General features: G+C 37.1%; 1 long non-coding RNA gene across 1 annotated transcript in view; it reads left to right on the top strand.

Annotated features, from left to right (window-relative positions):
* The window catches only part of LOC140711487 (uncharacterized), a 30,501-nt gene extending 10,575 nt beyond the window's left edge, over positions 1-19,926 (top strand). The window contains exons 5-6 of the long non-coding RNA XR_012092714.1: positions 1,776-2,062; positions 18,909-19,926. This is a non-coding gene — a long non-coding RNA (uncharacterized lncRNA). The remainder of the gene's footprint in view (positions 1-1,775; positions 2,063-18,908) is intronic.
* Positions 19,927-21,145: the final 1,219 nt, after the last annotated feature.

The raw sequence follows: 21,145 nt of genomic DNA on the forward strand, positions 1-21,145 counted from the left end.
AGTCTTCTAAGGATAAAACTTCAGTACAAACAAAGTTATAGTTATGTTCCTAAGAATTTAGTGAACCTATCACTGACCTAAAAAGCCAAAATTGTTTTGTATTATAAATCTATAATATAGTTCCTAATCCATTTAGGTATGCAAATTATATTTTTTAGAAATAAAAATTATAATATTCTTTTATCTACCTAATGACAATTATTATAGAAATATGAAAATTTCATGAAGAGCTTAAGAATTATAATATTTAAATGGTTTTGTTCAAAAAGCTAAACCAGAACTAAATAGGGCACCTCTTTGAGGAATGTCTAGTTTACAAATAATGAGAGAGTCCTATATTCCTAACACCATTTCTGGGCACTATAAACCTTATTTGTATTAGTGAAAATGGTACTGCTGTTGGTGGCATTTCAAAAAAAGAAGCAGAAGTTCTACTTGGGAGTTGAACATAAATATAATCAGAAAAGATGATGAACCAAGTCATATTTACAAAAGGATTTAAAATAATGGCTCATGAGTCTTGTAAAATATTTTCCTCTTTTTAACGTAGAATCACAAATAGTACCCTATTGGTTCATTTTTTTGATGTCATTTATGCCATAAATCTCCTTGCTAGATAGGAAATCTAGGCCATACCACCATTCTTTAAATTAAGGTTACTGCTCTTGCTTGGTGATTGGATGAAATAAAACCTAAAGATTACTTAATTTGTTTCATTTCATTTTGAAACCAATTTAAATCAGTGGCAATTAAATAGGCAAACTCCTAAAATTTATGGCATGGTCAGGGAGCATATGCATGGGAGTCTGTGTGTGTGTGTGTGTGTGTGTGTGTGTGTGTGTGTGTGTATGTGTCTGTGTGTAGTTTATACATGTGCCCAACTGGAGACTACTGCAGTGATGACAACTATTTGGTAGTAGAGACTGGTAAAAAGGGGAAAAAGGAAAAATGTAAATGAGGTGAACTTTTTCTCTATTGCATGTTTATCTACCAAAGTCGTAGAAAACCCAAACTCATTTTAGGCTTCTTGAAAAGTAATCCAAAAACTGATTTAGCATCTCTTATAAGATGTGCACATATGGCCGGAATGCTAAACATCACATTGAATAAAAAGCAACTTTCTACACTTTCCCCTAAAAAAATCCTATTCTGATTGTACTGGTCGTCCATAACAAAATACGATAGACTGGGTGACTTTAATAACAGAAATTAATTTTCTTACAGTTCTGGAGGCGGGAAGTCTGAGATTTAAGTGTTGGCCCATTTGGTTTCTGCTGAGGGCTCTCTTCCTGGCTTGCAGACTGCCACCTTCTTGCTATTGCCTCACAGAGGGACAAAAACATTCAGTTCATAGCACCGACCAAAAATTATTTCCAGGCAATCCAGTGAGTAAAGTCTGACTATATTAGCCTGAGGCTTTTCTGAAGTATTCCTGTATCCACACAGCTCAAGATTCTATCTCTGGCCTTACTAGAAGCATAAACTTTCTGGCTATATATCCCAGATATATGCTATCCAAGAAAACACCAGAATAAAGTACAATGGAAAAGTGGTTCTCAAAATGAGATTCAAGAATTTCTGAAGTTCTGTGATAATCCTATGTAGTCTATGGGTGGTCCCTGTGTTACGTAAAATAATCAATTTTGAGTGGCAATGTCCATCCTTTTTGTTCTGGCATGAGCTAATAACTTGCTTATCAGATATAGTAAAATTATGTGTCAGCTCACTATTACATCATCAAAAAGAGCACTAATTCTGATAAATTACTTTGACAGGTACAGCTGGAATAGAAAAGATAGTGGATTCTTTGGCTTCATCCAAGTGGACTGAGGGTTGAAGTATTTTTCCAGTCATGTTCTTGAACACCAACTTTCATGGCATGCTGACATTTCCAGACTACTGAAGTTGTGATGATTAACTGATCCTGCATTTGATGAGAAAAAAGTTTGCACATTCTAAAGGAGCTAGGTTTCAAATGACTATATAGGGTACAATTTCCACTGAAGTGATTTCTCTTAATCTTAATCCTTAACCACTCTCACTGCTACAGTACCTTCCAAAAGTGAGCATAGTTTATAAAGTCTTCAGACTACCTTTCAGCACGTTAACATACTCTTCACAATCCCACAGTAAGAGCACCTTAAGTGCCGGGATATTTTTCTTTCTTTTCTTTCTTTCCTTCCCTCCCTCTTTCCTTCCTTCTTCCCTACTTTCTCCCCTACCTCCCTCTCTCTCTCTCTCTCTTTCTTTCCCTTCTTATCCTCAGTGCCTAAGAATTTGTTCTATAGAAGTCTATTTGAATGAATGCATGGAGATACCTAAAGTGAGTGATTTGAGATAAAGTGATACTTGATCACCTATATCATAACAAAAGTGAGGCCAGGTGTGGTGGTTCACACCTGTAATCCCAGCACTTTGAGAGGCCGAGGTGGGTGGATCACCTGAGGTCAGGAGTTCGAGACCAGCCCGGCCAAAATGGTGAAACCCCATCTCTACTAAAAATACAAAAATCAGCTGGGCATGGTGGCTTGCGCCTGTGGCCCCAGCTACTTGGGAGGCTGAGGCAGGAGAATTGCTTGAACCTGGGAGGCAGAGCTTGCAGTGAACCAAGACTGCACCACTGCACTCCAGCCTGGGTAGCAGAGCGAGACTCTTGTCTCAAAAAATAATAATACATTTTTTTAAAAAGACAAAAATAAGCTGTAGATATGGATGGGTAGTTCAAAAAATAAAAAAATAAAATAAAAAAGGGCTCATAAGGAAAGTGAAAAAAACATTAAAATGTACAACCATGTCAAACCATGCCAAAATGTCTGCTGATAGAAAGAGCCCTCCTCACTATCATATATAATCATTTAGAACAGAACAAGGCCTCCAGTTTTGTATCATTGCACCTCTGCCTAACTTATATGATTCCATGTGAATTTAAAAAGCCGCTCTCAATCCCAAGGTTTACACTCACTAACTTTAGTCATCAGTGTCCAATTCTATGAAGTCTTAGAACAGCATCTACATTACAGTGCTCAAGCATCTTACAACATGTTCTTTGATGAGCGTGTTTGGGGAAAAAGTGACCAGTCTCTGTCACCATTCAGATCTCCTAATTTCAACTCACTCCTCTACTAGCATCTCTTTGGCCCACCAGAAATTTAAGAGAAAAAATATTGTGAAAAGACTATTTAAGTCTGGTCATTGAAGCAATTAGACAGTGCATCAGATTAAAATGACATCACTGTTACAACAAACTAGATTTCTTATAGCACTGGAGAAAAGAAAATTTACTGATGAACTTTGGCTTTGAATTTTATAAAACTCTAAGACAAGTTGTCATTTATCTTGAAATACTTTGAGATATTTACCTCCTGAACTTAAAATGTCCAACTTTCTTACTTCTGCCCTTCTGCATAATTCTTCCCTCTTCCAAGCAATAAACGGCAACTCAGTCTTCTGGGACCATATCCAATATTGTCTCTACCATGAAATCTTTCCTAATTTCTTCACTAAAATGTGTGCTTTAATTAATTTTTCTAAACATATTTCTCCTTGGTCCAAGTCCAAGGCCTGTGTCTTACTCATTTGCCTGTCCCTAACATTTAGCAGAGTATCTGATTAGTACACATCAGGTACTCAGCAAATATATGTTAAATGTAAATAATTAATGAGTGCAACCACCTCCCAGAGATTTCAACTTCTCCCTAAAGTGGAATATAAACTGAAGTCATGATAGAGGAAGCCATCTTAAAATTTGATATTCATTATTATTATTATTAAAGAAGGCACTATTTAGGGAGGAATAAAAGATAGACAATTTTTCCATTCGAACTTTCCCAGGGAGGGCATGTCCTTATATTTTCAGAGTGGGCAAAAGTCAGACACATTACTATTAAGGCCAATTTAATTCTCATTGTCCTGGAGTCATTTAACATTTAACGTAATTATCTGCTTGTACCATTAATAAAGAAGAGGAAAATATATACAACATAAAGGTATCTCTACCGTGACAAAACCAGGTTTTAAACAATTCCACACTCTTCACTCTTTCCATGTTTATTATGTCTCTCAGGGGTCAATGTTAGAACAGATTTTAAGTTCTTGGTCATTTCCTCAAGCAAATATTCTGAAACAAAGGATCCAATAACACTTTCAATTTATAATATCTCACTACAAATTTTTAATTTTTTTTACAAATGAATTATTCAAGTTGCAATTGATAGTGGCTTCCTTTGAACATTATTTAAAGCTCTTTTTAAGTACCTAAAGGATAATAGAGAATAAGAAAATTCTTCTGTGATTGGTTAAAGAGCAAAAGTATGTGTGCTATTGACAATATGGAAAAAATCTGCCAAGTGATTTTAATTAAGCCCAATAATGTGAACCCATACTTGATGAAGAGGAGAACTAAGCAGGAAGCCAGTTATAGAGAATGACATGAAAGATGGGAGATCATTGGATCTGAAACTCTGGAAGCAAAGATAAATGACTTTTTTTTTTTTTAATCAAAAGGAATCAGTAACTTTTTGGCTAACTTAGTTGGCTTTTCCTCCATCAACTAGGGTATATTCTTTCCTCTCCTTAAGACTGTTTCCTTTTCTGTAAAATGGGACCATTATAATACCCTTCATAAATGACCAGGATAGGCAGACCTGAAATAACAGTCCTTCCTGAACTCAGTCAGATAGGGTAAAAGCTGAGATAGAGAATGCTACTGGGAATTGCATTGCAAAAGAAACATCTGGCTGGACGCAGATGTAACCCTAATGCTTTGGGAGGCCAAGGTAGGTGGATGGCTTGAACCTAGGAGTTTGAGACCAGCCTGGGCAGTGTGGTGAAACCCCATCTCTACAAAATAGCCAGGTGTGTTGTGCATGTCTGTAGTCTCAGCTACTTGGGAGGCTGAGGTGGGAGGATCACCTGAGCCCTGGAAGGTTAAGGTTGCAGTGAGCTAAGATGGCGCCACTGCATTCCAACCTGGGTGGCAGACTGAGACCCTGTCGCAAAATAATAATTAATAAATAAATAGAAAGAAAGAAAGAAAGAAAGAAAGAAAGAAAGAAAGAAAGAGAAAGAAACATCCAAAACGGGAGGCTGAGTATTGGGGTGTCTTCCAATTATGACACAGCTATGGGTGACTTGGTGTTGATAAATAAGTAAATAGCTCTTTGTGTCAGATTCCTCCCTGATGAAACAAGGGAGATTTGCAATACACATAAAGCAGTTGACCCTGAGCAACGTCCTAAAAATAATTTGTGGGTTACATAAACCAAATTAACTCACACTGACATGGATTGCTAAAGAGGCATTGTGGAATCCACACACAAACAGTGTTGCTTCTAGTCTACCCTACCATCCTCTTTTCGGAGGAGATTACAGGAGAGACATTTCTAAAGACTGGACACTTAAAACAAACTCTCAAATGACCTGGGCTGGGCTGCATGACATGATGCTGCTAGATGAATGGCAGTCTCATGAATGAATCAAGGAACTGTAAAGATGAATTTCAGGCCTTTGTGAAAATGGCTCACAAGTGATCCCCAATTTCAAATGATTGTCATTTCTGTTTCTGCTCAGACATTCAGCATCTGAAACAGATCTGCTCATGAATCCTTGCAAGAAAATCTAACAGAGTACAGCAGAGTGTTCCTTTTCTGGTGAGCTAATGCACAGGAATATCCATTCTAGAGTCCATGGTGTGCATGGAATGATATTTCTTGGAATTTCCCAGGGACTGAAACTTCTCCAATGACTATTCGGTTGGGCTCTCAGAATTAGAAATAAACATGTCAGAGCCAGAGGGTGGGTCTGAAAATGGAAATCCTCAGGATGAGACAATATTAATTAGTTGGAAAGGGTGATAACTTTTCTCTGTCCCTAGTTCACAACCTGGGAGTCATTTAGACATTAAGATATGCAACCTAATTTCCCATTTCAACCCTTGGTTTTATACTTCACTAACTGCTGTTAGTTATTTCTTTAGATAACCCAATAACACAGAGGTCTATTGGTCCCATTATTTGAATAAAGAAAACAGAGGCAGAAAAAGGATAAAAAATTAGTTCCCATCTGCCTGGGATTTTAAAATGTGTTAAATGTCTTACTCTGTTTTACCTCTTTCCATATACATTGATTTTAACATCCAATCAATGGATGAACCAGCTTGACTTTGCTGCCCACCTCTTCATTCCCTCCACTCCAACAAGAGACAGGCTTCAATAAATAGATAATAAGTAGACAAGGCAATAAAGGTTTTTAATCTAATTTAATTTAATTTATTGAGGCAGGATCTTGCTTCATTGCCCAGGCTGGAGTGCAGTGGAACAATTATGGCTCATGGCAGCCTCAACCTCTTGGGCTTAAGAGAGCCTCCTGCCTCAGCCTCTGGAGTATCTGGGACTACAGGCATCTGCCACCATGTTCAGCTAATTTTTTTTAATGTTTTGGCCAAGCGCAATGGCTCACACCTGTAATTCCAGCACTTTGGGAGGCCAAGGTGGGCAGATCACTTGAGGTCAGGAGTTTGAGACCAACCTGACCAACAGGGTCAAAACCTGTCTCTACTTAAAATACAAAAATTAGCTGGGTGTGGTGGTGGGCACCTGTAATCCCAGCTACTCAGGAGGCTGAGCCAGGAGAATAGCTTGAACCCAGGAGGCGGAGGTTGCAGCGAGCCAAGATTGTACCACTGCCCTCCAGCCTGGGCAACACAGCGGGACTCTGTCTCAAAAAAAAAAAAAAAAAAAAAAAGTAAAATGTTTTATGGAGACAGGGTCTCACTATGATGCCCAGGCTGGTCTTGAACTTCTGGCCTCAAGCAATCCTCCCACCTCAACCTTCCAAAGTGCTGGGATTATAGACATGAACCACTGCACCCAGCCAAATATGAAAGTTTTTAATTTTTAAGTCAATTAAAGATCGACTTTAAAAAGTTCGTTTTAATTCAGAAGCGACCATTTTGTCATTTTGAAATTTTGTTCTTTGTCCTTCAGAATGTTTGTTTACTTGACTGGAGCATCCAGTGTGGTCGGAGTCCCTGCGCAGTAGGAGGAAGTTGTTCTTGCATCCTTCTCAAACCTCACAGAAACACAAGGATTTCACAAAAATCTGTCGATTTCTTTCTTCAACTGCATTTAATTATGATATTTTTAAGACACAATTTCCTCTTAATTGAAAGCTTTCTTTTTCTAGGAGCATTTCAGTTTTTTCTTTTCTATGAAAGCCTGTACATTTTTTAAAAAAGATTCATTAGAAAGTTTGTCTTGCCATGTTTCCAAGAATTCAAGACTTGTAAACTTAAAACAAAACCCATTTTTACCTTTGCAAACCAGCCTCAAAAGAGAAAATAACCCTACTTTAGCTTTGAATTTAAAGTCAAATTTTATATTGAAGGAATTCTTTTCCATTCGCCTTCTCACTAACTCATATCTCACAATTCTGGCTTCATTTTTCTAATATTTACAGTTCTTCTTCAATAACCTTGTCAAGTCAATCTTGTCATAATTTGGGGATGAAGAAATAAAGTTTTATTGTTTTTCAAGTTCAGACTTAGTATATATTGTTCATAAAGTGATGGAAAAAAGGTCATTTTGAAAAAATGATTCAAGTTGTCAAATAAAGTAGTGACATCCATTTCGTAGGTGGCCTATGGATAGCAGTCCTGATTTTATGATTTTCTGACCTCTCTAGGCTTTGGGTTTCCCATCTGTCCAGTGAGGGAGTTGACTGCCAACTCCCCAAGATATAGTCATTAACACAGCAGCCTCGTGCTTTTCGCCATGTCACTGACTATAGCCATTATGTAATATTTCCACTGCTATATTCACTGCACTAATTTTCACTTGATGTTTGTCTTTAATCTAACTCGATTTTTATTTTTAACTTTAAGCGTGTTTTAAAAGGAAGCTTTGTGTACCTGCCATTTTAAAAAGTGTCATCCATATAGTTGGTAACCCAAAAAATTATACTTTAATGAAAACCATACAGTATTATTAAATTCTGGCTCTACATAGTAATCTGCTGAAGACGCTAGCCTGAGGCTTGTCTTCTATTTCTCAAAAAGGAAGATAAAAGTGTTAGAGACTTCTTTGTTAGCACCAGACTGAGACTTTCTTCTTGATATAATTAGAAGTCTCAAAAAACCTGAAAGAGGCTAATTTTCTCATTGTGTTATTCACTATCCATATGCTTCCTAAAATTATCTTGTACACATTAGTGATCCATATTCCTCATCCCAGAAAAAAACTGGGCTGAATGTTGTTCTTAACAGTTTATTAAATTGCAGATCAGTAATTTCAGTTTACAGACACACAAAAGATACAGAGGAGAGGTACATTCCTCTTCTGGTGCTTCAAAATGCGGAAACACAAGCATCTTGTAAAAAGAGCTGACTCCTCTCTCTACTCCATGACTCTGGGTAACTTGTTTGGACAAGAAAAGGTAATAAGAAAGTGTGAATAAGAGCAAGAATGGGAATCCAACTGGTCAACTTGATTTGGTTGTTGTAAAAGACCTTTATCTAACAATCAGATTGAAAAATGTCAGTAAATCAGTCAAAACTATTTTTGTCAGAGCTGAAAGGCAAATGCTGGAATCAACCTGACAAAGTAGTTGTTTTTTCACAGAGAATTGGTGCAGTTTTGGTAATACTGAAAAACTACTCGACCATCTTTAACTTGTTCTAACTACCAGTAGCCATTCATATAGTAAAAGTGAATGTTTTAAACGCTGAAATGAATAACTATTTCTGCTATACTTGTTCATAGTTTTGTTTGTATGTCTGTGGTTTTTTGTCGTAAGCTTGTATAGTTAAACACAAATTAAAACTTCAGTTCAAAAACTTTACTTTCCCCTTTGTTTCCCCTTTGCTGCTACAGTTACACAAATGACCAAAGTTTATAATCTTTTCATTATCCAGCATGAAGTAAAGATAATAATTAAAGCAGACTCATGTTGAAAGTAACAACAGAAAATTAGTGGGATAATTCACTGCTTTTTTTTTGGTTTTTACTTCTACTGCCAACATAAAACAGCATAATGACAATTGAGATATCAATATTTTTAATGCTCCATTTTACTTGGCAGTAACTGCAAGGAAACCTATCCATCTCCCTGAGTCTTAAAGACAATTCCTAAGATTAAAGCTAGCACTAGCCATTTCCGACGCTCACTTCTGAGTAGGAGATGGGTGGTTCACCTTCACCAGAAGCAGTCTCAAAAAACTCCCATGGCATCTGCCATTATGAGAGAATTTCAAGTTCATGTAAGCTTCAGTTGCTCCTTTATGCCTTCACCTACCTAATTCCTGCTTTACCTTGTCTGGAAAAAAAATAAATGAACACAGTCTGGGTCCACAGACTGCAAGGCAAGTTCCTCATAGGATCTGCAAAATCAGACCCTGGGTGGGATCTTGAAATTCTGTGACTTGGTGTTGTGGAGAGCAGTGGCCTGGGAATCAGGAGCCCTGGGCTCCAGGCCCAGCTCTACCACTAACTGTGTGACACTGAGCAACTCTCCTATATTTACTGGTCTTCAGTTTTCCCATCTCTAAGGGAAAAGGAGTGAAAGGATCTAGATAGTCATTTGTTGCTCTAACGTTCCATAATTCTGTCTACTTCCTATAGTGTTATAGTAGTTGTCTAGTGTTAAAAAATAATGTCAAATAATCTCAGACTTCAGAGCAGCAACCTAGTATGGCTAAAAGTTTTAAAAAGATCAGGAAGCATGAACTCTATCAAGCCATGCATTTTATTAAGGAATTAATAATAGACTCACAACTAGATAGATACTGTGATTTTGATTGGCTGGTTAACTCATTGACTCTGCCATGTATTGACTTTCAGGAAGTTAGAGAATAATATAGACCTAACCATTAAGCAGTTGATCTTCAAATACACTTGCATTAATATTTTGTTAATTTCATTTTATTTTCATCTCAGTGTGGCTAAAATTCCAGAGATAAATATCTTCCTTTATGTGAAGCCCTCAGGGAACAGTAGCATTGATACACTTATCATTAAAAAAAATGCAGGCTATCTGCCCAATAATTACGTATAAAAATACATTTGAGTGACTACACCAATAGAGGCCTTCATATTTTGTTAATATTTTGTTAATTTTCTTTTGTTTTGTTTTTTAAAGAGACAAGGTCTCGCTCTGTCTCCCAGGCCAGAGTGCAGTGGAGAGATCATAGTTCACTGCAACCTCAAACTCCTAGGCACAAGGAATCCTCCTGCCTCAGCCCCCCAATTTTCTGAGACTACAGGCATATTCCACCACACCTGGCTAATCCTTAAACATTTTTTGTAGAGACAATGTTTTACAATGTTGCCTAGGCTGGTCTCAAACTCCCGGCTTCAAATGTTCCCGCCTTGGCCTCCGGAGAAGCTGGGGTTACAGGCACAAGCCACTGCACCCAGCTTAATGCAGACCTTCATGTAAAATCAGTGACTAACTTCAAGCTTCACAGGAAGGGCATGTTTCCACAGACAGGTGGAATATTCCCAAGCCGGAGGACTAGCTGAGAAAAGGCACCCAAACTTTATCCACTTAAAGTCTTTACTTTTCCATAACAACTCCATCAACAGTGTAAAACTGAAAATCAAAGACTATGTTTTCCAAATATTTTTTCAAAAGCAAAAGACTATATTTATTTATTTTAAATTTCAGCCAAAATGTGATAACTTCTAATTACACGTTATTGTAATATTCTTTCCTTTTTTTTTTTTTCCAAGGCAGTATTCTGGCTTTAAGAAATGTAGGCCAGGCATGGTGGCTGACGCCTATAATCCCAGCACTTTGGGAGGCTGAGGCAGGTGGATTACCTGAGGTCGGGAGTTCGAGACCAGCCTGACCAACATGGAGAAATTCCACCTCTACTAAAAATACAAAATTAGCTTGGTATGGTAGTGCATGCCTGTAATCCCAGTTACTTGGGAGGCTGAGACAGGACAATTGCTTGAACCTAGGAGGCGGAGGTTGTGGTGAGCCGAGATCGCGCCATTGCACTATAGCCTGGGCAACAAGGGTGAAACTCTGTCTCAAAAAAAAAAAAAAAAAAAGAAAGAAAGAAAGAAAGAAATGTAGTAGATAATATTAAGTTCCTAAGAGAGTGAGTCAACATCTGTTAAAATTCAGCCATTCTGAATAGATAGCTGGTAAACTTTAGTGGGATTTTGTGCCTCAACTTGTTATTAAAGTTACTCCTGAGAAATGATCTTCAGTTTTAATTTCCCTTCCTTTGTGCATTCAGCAAACTAATATTAAGGGCCTACTACGTGTCAGACACACAGTAATCTCATGCGTGTTCCTTAGCACACTCCTTTCCGATGGAGATAGATAAAAACCACCCCGTGGCTCAAGCTTGGAACCACATCCTGGAGGCCAAATGTCCACCTACTCCTAGAAAAGAGCAGAAAAGACAGTCTGAGGCTAAAAACCATGAGAATGTGTTCTGTACCGGAAATCCCAAGATCTCCTTCAGCTCCTCTCTGACTCACTTTCCTGAATTATATACTTCACACCTGACTTTCTTCATCAAGAGGAGGCAGCATAGCAAAGAATAATACTGCCTCTCTAGCCACACAAATTTGTTTCTGAATCCTCACTTCCCCACTTACTAGATGTGGAACTTGGGCATGTTCTTAAAACTTCTTTAAGCCTAAGTTTCTTCTTCTCTAAGTTGGAAATACTCTGCAGGGATAAAATGAGATAATGTGAGTAAAGCTCTTAGTACTGCGCCTGGCAAATGATAAGCACTCAGGAAAGTGTAGCTTCAATTTAATCTTGTCATTAGCTGAGCATAGAGATGACAAATGAACTAAGATTTATTAAGTTCCTAGTGATCCTTGGGCTAAAAGAGATTCTAGAAATTACCTTCTCCCCATTCTCTCTCCCCAACCCCACCCCACACAAGTTTCTTCTTTATAGATTTGAGAGCTAATTCTCTAGCTTGTGTACCATGCTTTTCCTTAATATCCTCTTTCTAATTCCTCATGATTTACTTTGGAAATATCACTGTATATCAAGAAAACCATCAACAGAGAGAAAAAAGAAAAAGAAAAATGGTAAAAATTTATATCATGACCTAAGAGATATTTATTAATAGCTATTTCTATGTGGTAGAATTAATGATGATTTTCATTCTTTTGACTTGTGCTTTTTTGTATTTTCCAAATTTCTACATTAGCAAGTATTGCTTTTCAAAGAACGAAAAAGGTATTTAAAAAGTATGTGTGTGTATGGGAGTGTATAGCTGGAGGAAGTGACGTAATAAAATCAATAAAAAGATATGGTTGTAGGAGACTGTGTGAAAGTAACTGAAACAGGAATGGCTACTGAGAGAAAATTATTTTAGTAAAAAGCCCAGGACTTCGAGCTAGAAGACATTGGGTTAAAGTCCAGTTCACTGATTTGGTAGTTGTAGGACCTTTGCCATTTAACCTTGCTAAGCCTCATTTTTCTTATCAATAAAATGGGAGTAGTAATATCATTCTCCTTGTAATTCCAAGTAATTCCTTAAAATTTAAGTGAGATTGCAAGTAAAAAATATATGATACATTGTGCAGAGTTAGTGCTCAGATTGTAAGTCAGTGGACTCATAATCTGAGGAGTACGTAAATACTTTTAAAAAAGAATTAATCAGAAAATTTAGACAAAAGCTCCTGTACTAATTAACATTATTTCATGCACTTGGATGTCTCATCCATACCTGAAGTGTAACATGGTAAAAACTGAATGTAATATTTTTTCCTTATTTTCCACACCAAAACCAGCTCCCTTTCTTGTATTTATTATACTGTTGATGAAAAGTTCCACTGTAGTGTATTTTCCTATGTTAATAATATAGATTTATTCCAACCCTTGATTTTGCAATATTCAATCTGTTCCTTATTCCAATTGAGGTTTTCTCTGAAATATTGGTTTAGTTCGACCTTTTGTCTATATTTCCATTGACAATCTTGCCATATGCTGCTCTTTTCCCACTCCAAATGGATTTTTAATTTTTTTTGTTTTTTGGTTTTTTTTTTTTTTTTTTTTTTTTTTTAAGATGGAGTCTTGCTCTGTCGCCCAGGCTGGAGTGTAGTGGTGTGATCTCGGCTCACTGCACTCTCTACCTCCCGGGTTCAAGTCATTCCCCTGCCTCAACTTCCTGTGTAGCTGGGATTACAGGTGCCTACCACAATGCCCAGCTAATTTTTCTATTTTTAGTAGAGACAGGGTTTCACCATGTTGGCCAGACTAGTGTTGAACTCTTGATGTCAGGTAATTCACCCGCCTCGGCCTCCCAAAATGCTGGGATTACATGCATGAGCCACTGCACCCGGCCCCACGTGGATTTTTATGATGCCGGTGTCTCTTCTCCAGAACATACTCAAGTGGCCTACAGATCTTCAAACTTCATTCTCATCACATCACTCTTTTTCATTAAAGCCTTCAATCTCGGCTGAGTGTGGTGGCTCATATCTGTAATCCCAGCACTTTGGAAGGCCAAGGTGAGAGGATCCCTTGAGAACAGGAGCTTGAGACCAGCCTGGGCAACATAGTGAGATCCTGTCTCTACAAAAAAATGGAAAAATTAGCTGGGAGTGGTGGCAAGCCTGTATTCCCACCTACTCAGGAGGCTAAGGTAGGAGGGTTGCTTGAGCCTAGGAGTTGGAGACTGCTGTGAGCTGTGATTGCAACACCTGCTCCCGCTGCCCTCCAGCCTGGGTGACACAGTGAGACCTTGTCTCTTAAAATAAATAAATAATACATAAAATAAAAATAAAGCCTTCAATCTAAATTCTTCGTGTTACATTCAGGACTCTCCATGAAAGTATAACCAACTGGCCCTCCATCCAACACTGTGTTTCTCCAACATCAGTTCTTAGTATTCTAAAGACCCCAGGTTGGCCCTGTCCTGTGTTCAAATTTACTTCATCACTGTTCTCTACACAGAACATGCCTTTGAATGTTATTCTCTTTCAGAGTTTATGAGCCTCAGCACTATCAACATTTTGGGCAGCATTATTCTTTGTTGTGAGGGACTGTCCTGTGCATTGTAGGATGTTCAGCAGCATCCCTGACCTCTATTTTGTGACAACCAAAAATGTCCCCAGACACTGCCCACTCTCTCAGGGCCGGGGGTAAAATCATCCCCAATTTAGAACCACTCCTCTGCTTCTATGTTTTTGCCCATATTCCATAACAACTGCACTCTCAGATTACACTATAGGTATACATAATAGTACTAGGGACTTTTTAGAACGTTTATCCCAAATTTAACATTTGAATCTAAATTTGTTATAAGGATTCTCCATGTAATTTCCAGAGGGTTGTACAAGAGAATGCTGAATACACTGCATTCATTTTTCAAACATCGTCTGAATAGGATGGTGCTTCATGTTTTCCTTCTTAAAAGGCGGTACGTATTATTAAATGAAAAGATCTCCATTAATCCTCAGAAAAGTAACAATTTTTTTAAAAAGTCCTCTTTTATTTTGCTGTGTAAATTACATCAATATGTATTTTTTACATATTATATTATCTTCTTGTTTGTCTATATTAGAACACATGTTCTAATTGCAGTGTAGGTGGAACATGCAGTTCATATCTGAAACTGTCTATAATTTACACAAATGTATCCAATAATATGTTCATTAAATGTTAAACAATCAAGTATTAGGTGCTTTTTATAATGCATAAATTCTTAGTAGATTATCAAGTAAATGTTTAAGAGAGTTTTATTGATTATTGAAGAAATTGTTGGGGTTTTGCATGTACTAAGAATGCATTATTATTTTTCCTATTTACAATATAAATTATTTGCTTCTGCTACACAAAAATTTGCCTTCTCACATGTTTTCAGGAGTGGATTGGATTTAGATAATTAGAAATGGCTATAGTTACATTATTTGAGCACTTACGCAAAGGTTTGTGCTAAATATTTTGTATATGTTGTTTCTTTAAAATAAATACCAGCAGACATACCTAGACAGGAAAAATAGAGAATAGATGTGGAAGAGAGGTAGAAGATCTCATTTTAAATTTTTTAGAAAATATGTAAGTAATTCTGGTTCTTAATTCTAAGAGGAGATAAAAATCTGCTTGTTATTATAAAGTAGGACATTTTGTTCCCATACTTTCCAATTTATCTCTCCATCCACTGAATTCTAGCTTCTGCCCCCATCAAATTACTAAAACTCCATTTGCCATATTCATCAATAGCCTCTTGTGGTGAATCCAATAGGTTTTATTCCTTATTGTATGTGATTTTTTGACTTCCTTTAACACGTTTGACCATTAGGTCCCTTTAAAAATACTCTAGTCTCAAATGTTTATCCCAAGCCAAAATTCTTGCCTGATCTGCAGACGCAATGTTCAACTAAACACCACGCATCACAACTTAGATGTCTTACAGACACTCGTATGATTCCATTATGTGACTGAATTCATCACATCACATCTTCCTCATCCCAAATCTGCTTTTCCTCCTCTGATCACCACTTCAATAAATGGCTTCATATCACCTCAAAGTTTTGAGCCAGGAATAAAGCATGATCGGTGAATTTCCTGTCCTTTGCTCCTTTACCCAAACAGTCATCAAATCTATTGATATTTGTCTTTAATAGCTCTTAAACCTTTTATTTCTCCATCCTCACTGCTACCACCTTAGTTCTGAATCTCACAGTCTTTGCCTACTTTATGCAGAAATTTCCTAATTGGCCTCCCAGGTGGTCAACTAAGTATAAAAATAAAGTGCTTATTTCCCTGAACTGACCAATCATGTATGCTAAAATAGATAAGACACCTCACACAGCTGTCAGACAATGCACAATGTGGAATGAGGTACAATGAGACTGCAGGAAGAAGACAATGAGAGTACTATCAAAAAGCTAGGGGACCTTAGTTCAGGTGGGTGACAAAAGGCAGCTAAATGTGACTACTGGGTGTCATAAGGAAAAAGCCAAATTCTAAGGCAAAGACAAGAACCAAGGATAAGCAACTACTGAAACCAACCGGAATTACAGACAGAAACCAGGGAGCAGCAGTAGAGGGATTTATAGGATTCTGCAGAATATCTTATTTTTATCCAGGCCATTTTTCATAAACCAGGTGTATACTTGCAAGTTCTTATACAACAGCATCTTGAAAGATGTCATGCAGCATCTTCCTTGAGATACATGGTCTTCAGAAGTGGGGTAAAATATTTCAACTGTATCCACAGTTAGAGACGACTGTATTGAGTCACAAATAGTCAATAGGAGGGAATAATAGAGTAAACTATTCTGGAAAAAGATAAAATATATGTCTAATTATATGCCATTTTCAGCTCCTCTACCTCAACTTCATTCTAGGAGATCTTAAGGCAAAAAACTTTGCCTTTATCTCATATATAACTGTTTCTGCTCTGATATCTGTTTAGGCTACTTTGGTCTCCCCCTTAGCTAATTTTGCTTATTTTGAAACAGGATTTTGTACAATTTGTTCCTGCTGCTTGCCATTGTATTAGACAAAGTGTTGACATGATGTGTTGTTCTTTAGATAGTAAACAGTCTATAAAAATAGTTACAGATGAATAATGCGTATAGCAAAGGATGTCATTTTAGCTAAAGTAAATACATGAAAATTGGTAGATTCTAAACAATAAGTTTCTTTAGGCGTAAATTAAAATAATGTTTTGAGATACATATACCTACTATGTACCGACAAAAAATAAAAAATAAAATAATGATAAAATAAAATAATGTTTTGTTTTCCAATCAACATCAACTTCTTGCAAATAATTCTTAGGCTCTGAAAATTACCTTCTCTTAATTTTTTGTGAAAATGTCAATGAAAGTAGATAAAATTGTTCTTTGCCTATCCAAATGTTACAAACTTGTATAGATAAAAATGTGAGGTCACCATATTCCTTGGTTAGTTGATAAATACAAGAAATATACACAATAGAATATGATATTGTATTCTGGGTTTTTTTTTTTTTCAATGTCTTTTTTTTTTTTTTTTTTTTTTTTTTTTTTTTTTTTTTTTTGAGACGGAGTCTTGTTCTTGTTGCCCAGGCTGGAGTGCAATGGCTTGATCTTAGCTCATTGCAACCTCTGCCTCCTGGGTTCAAGCGATTCTCCTGCCTCAGCCTCCAGAGTAGCTGGGATTACAGGCATGTGCCACCACACCCGGTTAATTTTGTATTTTTAGTAGAGTCAGGGTTTCTCCATGTTAGGCTGGTCTCGAACTCATGACCTCAGTTGATCCTCCTGCCTCAGCCTCCCAAAGTGCTGGAATTACAGGCATGAGCCACCACGCTGGGCCTGCTTTTTTCAATTTTAAGAAATTTAATCTGATGCAGGCAAAATAAACATAAAGATATGCAAGGTCTCTTTAGCTCTTCATTTTGAAGTGCTAAATACTTTTGTTTTTTGATTCTGATTATAGTCCATAATGATATTGTCTGTTTCATTGTTTTCAGGGGTAACTCTGAATTCTTTTTAAAGATGAAGAATTATGGAACAGATTATATGAAATGCTGTACAGTAAGAGTAATTAATAGTGATTATGATAGTCATTAATTAATAAATTCATTCTATTTGTAACTATTTATAATAGTGAAATAGAAAGTGACTTTATGTTAATGGATCATGAGAGAAAAAGGAAAGTGTTTTCTTTTTTTTTTTTTGAGACAAGGTCTCATTCTGCCACCCAGACTGGAGAGCAGTGGCGTGATGATACCTTACTGCAGCCTTGAACTCCTGGACTCAAGGGATCTTCCTGCTTCAGCCCCCCAAGTAGCTGGAACTACAGGTATGCCACCACACCCAGCTTATTTTTTTTATTTTTATTTTTTCAGATGGAGTTTCGCTCTTGTTACCCAGGGTGGAGTGCAATGGTGAGATCTTGGCTCACTGCAACCTCCGCCTCCTGGGTTCAAGCAATTCTCCTGCCTCAGCCTCCTCAGTAGCTGGGATTACAGGCATGTGCCACCACGCCCGGCTAATCTTGTATTTTTAGTAGAGACAGGATTTCTCCATGTTGGTCAGGCTGGTCTCGAACTCCCGACCTCAGGTGATCTGCCCATCTTGGCCTCTCAAAGTGCTGGAATTACAGGCGTGAGCCACTGCACCCGGCCAATTAATTTTTTAATTTTTTTGCAGAGACAGGGTATCTCTCTGTTGCCCAGGATGGTCTCTGATCCCTATCCTCAAGCAATCCTTCCACCTCAGCTCCCAGATTGCTGGACTTTACAGGTAAGGGAAATTGTACCTAGCCAGAAAGTCTAGGTTTTGGGGAGAGTGGGTGTGTGGAAATGTAATAGAGGATAAAACTTGTTAAAGATATCATCTAAATGCCTTGACCATAGAATTTTTTTTTTCCACATTTCTTCTGAGAAGACAAGATTTTTTAAATTATAATATTCTCTACATTCAAATGGTTCAGTGCTGACAATTATCCCAACACCACCTATATATTAACATGGTAAAATGCCACAAGGAGCAACTCATTGTTGCTACCTAATGATCTGATTCCCTGTGAACTAAAAAAAAAAAAAAAAAAAAAAAAAAACAACAACAACAACAACAACAACAAAAAACAAAACAAACAAACAAAAAAGTGTATTTGCACAAACAAGGTACAAGGTGATGTCAGGATCTATTAACAAAAGTATGAAGGGTCTGAATCAACCAATATGTACCTGGTTGATATTGCCATGTCACATCAGCTCCTAGTCTTCGGTTGTTTCCAGTAAAACCACCTTATATTTTTATCATACTTTACAGTTTGCAGAAAGATTTCACATAAATTATCACATTGGATCCAAAAGAGAATCCAGTGAGATAGGTAGGCAGATTTTTGTCAATATATACTAATAAGAAACATAGACATCTAGAATATGGCCATAACATGTAAGAAATATGATGCTGATTTATATCTCCCCTCAGATTAGGAGCCAGGGAGGGATGAGTAGTTAATTGAGCTGAGCATCTCAGGAACAGGAAGTCACAGCTGAACAGCAAGAGTTGATTCCACCGAGAAAAGAAATCAGCTTGGACAGAAATCTTTGTCTCAACATCAAAAGGCCCCTTTGAGTTTTTCTAGCAAGAGTCCCCAGTTCTAGGAAGCCAAGCACAGGGCAAACTCTCTGTATACTGACTTCCAAACTGCTTGGTTTTGGATCCCTTCTCACATAGTCTGAAGGGAAAGGAGGCGTACTTGTTTCATTGGATTATATGGAACATCAAAAATCAGGTGGGGTGGCAGTGGTGGAATCTCTTAAAAGTCTTTTGAATTCCTTCGTCACTGAACTGGTCCTAGTTAAAATCCTGAGCAAAGAGATTAAACAAAAGAAAACAATATCACAGATACTGAACAAAAAGGAATAGTTCATGTATCTGAAGAGCTCTTTAATTCTAAGCATAGTCAAGGAATAGTTTAGAGGACTTGCCTAAATCAATTTCACTTCAGAATGAAGACAATGTCTGGGTCACTGACCAACATTAATACAAGAAAAAAAATCATTAGCTAAATAATGAAGTGACAGGAGTGGAGGAAGGTGAGAGGAAAGAACACACTAAAAAGGGAAACAGAAGACATGAGCAAAGTACAAAGGAAAAGGAAAAGAAATGGAATCTTTCTCATTTTTTCCCCTTTTACAAAACATTCAGAACAAAGATTAGAACCACACCTGCTGTATAAAGGTTTAACACGCAGGAGATCAACACATCAACATAAGACTAGTTAGAAGTTCATGTCCAAGGTCAATGATACATTTTTCTTATTGCAAATCTTATGTGCAGAAACCTAATTATGAGGTATGAGGATTGACCCAGGCAAAAAGACAAACATTTTACAAAACAAAAATACACCTAATTCTCTAAATAAAAATGTTTTCATCAACACATTTAAAATATTATATCTCTAAAATCAGGATAAGTTTAAGTCATAATATGGAAAAATGTGCTTTTCAGGTAATGTAAAATACATGTATTTCTGCATTCACAAATACATTCCACTTGCTAAATAGATTTTGGTTTCAATTCTACTGACATATGCTTAATAAACCTAAAGTTCTAACCATGTTCTTTTGGTAAAATGTCAATTTGCACATGTATTCAATTTGCTTCCAGTCTTTTTTCCCATATGTTTATTGACTTTTAGCTTAGTCCCTGAGGTTCTTACAAATTATTTTCTTCTCTCTTAAGATGGAGACTGATCTAGCTCAAGTTATGCACCTAAAAACTTAGTTGTAAGTAAAAAATAGAACAATAAAAACAACAACCTGGAATTATCTCAGTTATGTGCTCTGTACCAAACAAGACACTTTATTAGGTAAATCAGTTATTAGTGCTTAATTTCAGGATAGTCTCCATACGATGTTTTTGCACCTTATTGTGGATTTTAATAAATTTTTGGCTTAAACAAACTGAAATTTATCAGCTTACATAGTGATATCCACCATAGGCAAATATATTCAGGGAATTTCTGTTTGACTAACAACATCCTCCAGTGAACACCCCCACTCCTTTTTTGTCACACATGTGGTGGTAAAGAGGGGGAAGAGAAAAATCTTTGGAGATGTTGTGAAAAAAAAACACAAACTGTAAAGTCAAAATGCTTGATGGAGAGATTCTATTTTCTCTAGAAAAAAGTATCTTTCAATTTACCTCTACCTCGAACGATTGTCTGGTCATATTCAGACATTAGTCACCTGCCCTAAGTCACACAGTTTGTAGCACGGCTAGAGAAAGAATCTAAAACGTGATGCTCACCTCATTCAAGACTGTATCCTTTTTTAGCAGGAAAAAATGGAAAAAGGTTTTAAGTTAAAACAGAGTTCATAAACATCAACTAGGGGTTGAAGAGGGCAGTCTGAATCCCCAAATTCTTTACATTCAACTATTCATGGTCCCAGATAACTCTGAAACTTATGGTTTGAAATTTTTGGTTACTGGCTGGCATCCATTCTGATTGGTTGCTATATCCATTTTAGTTGGTCCATTTATACTTAACAGCTTTATTTACTTATTTTAGAAACAAAGTCTCGCTCTGTCACCCAGGCTGGAGTGCAGTGACACAAATGTGGCTCATTGTAACCTTCGACTCCTGGAATCAAGGGATCCTCCTGCCTTAGCCTCGTAAGTAGCTAGGACTACAGGCACCTGTCATCATGCTTGGCTTT

This window comes from Chlorocebus sabaeus, chromosome 4 (assembly GCF_047675955.1).
Source record: "Chlorocebus sabaeus isolate Y175 chromosome 4, mChlSab1.0.hap1, whole genome shotgun sequence".
Taxonomy (NCBI): domain Eukaryota; kingdom Metazoa; phylum Chordata; class Mammalia; order Primates; family Cercopithecidae; genus Chlorocebus; species Chlorocebus sabaeus.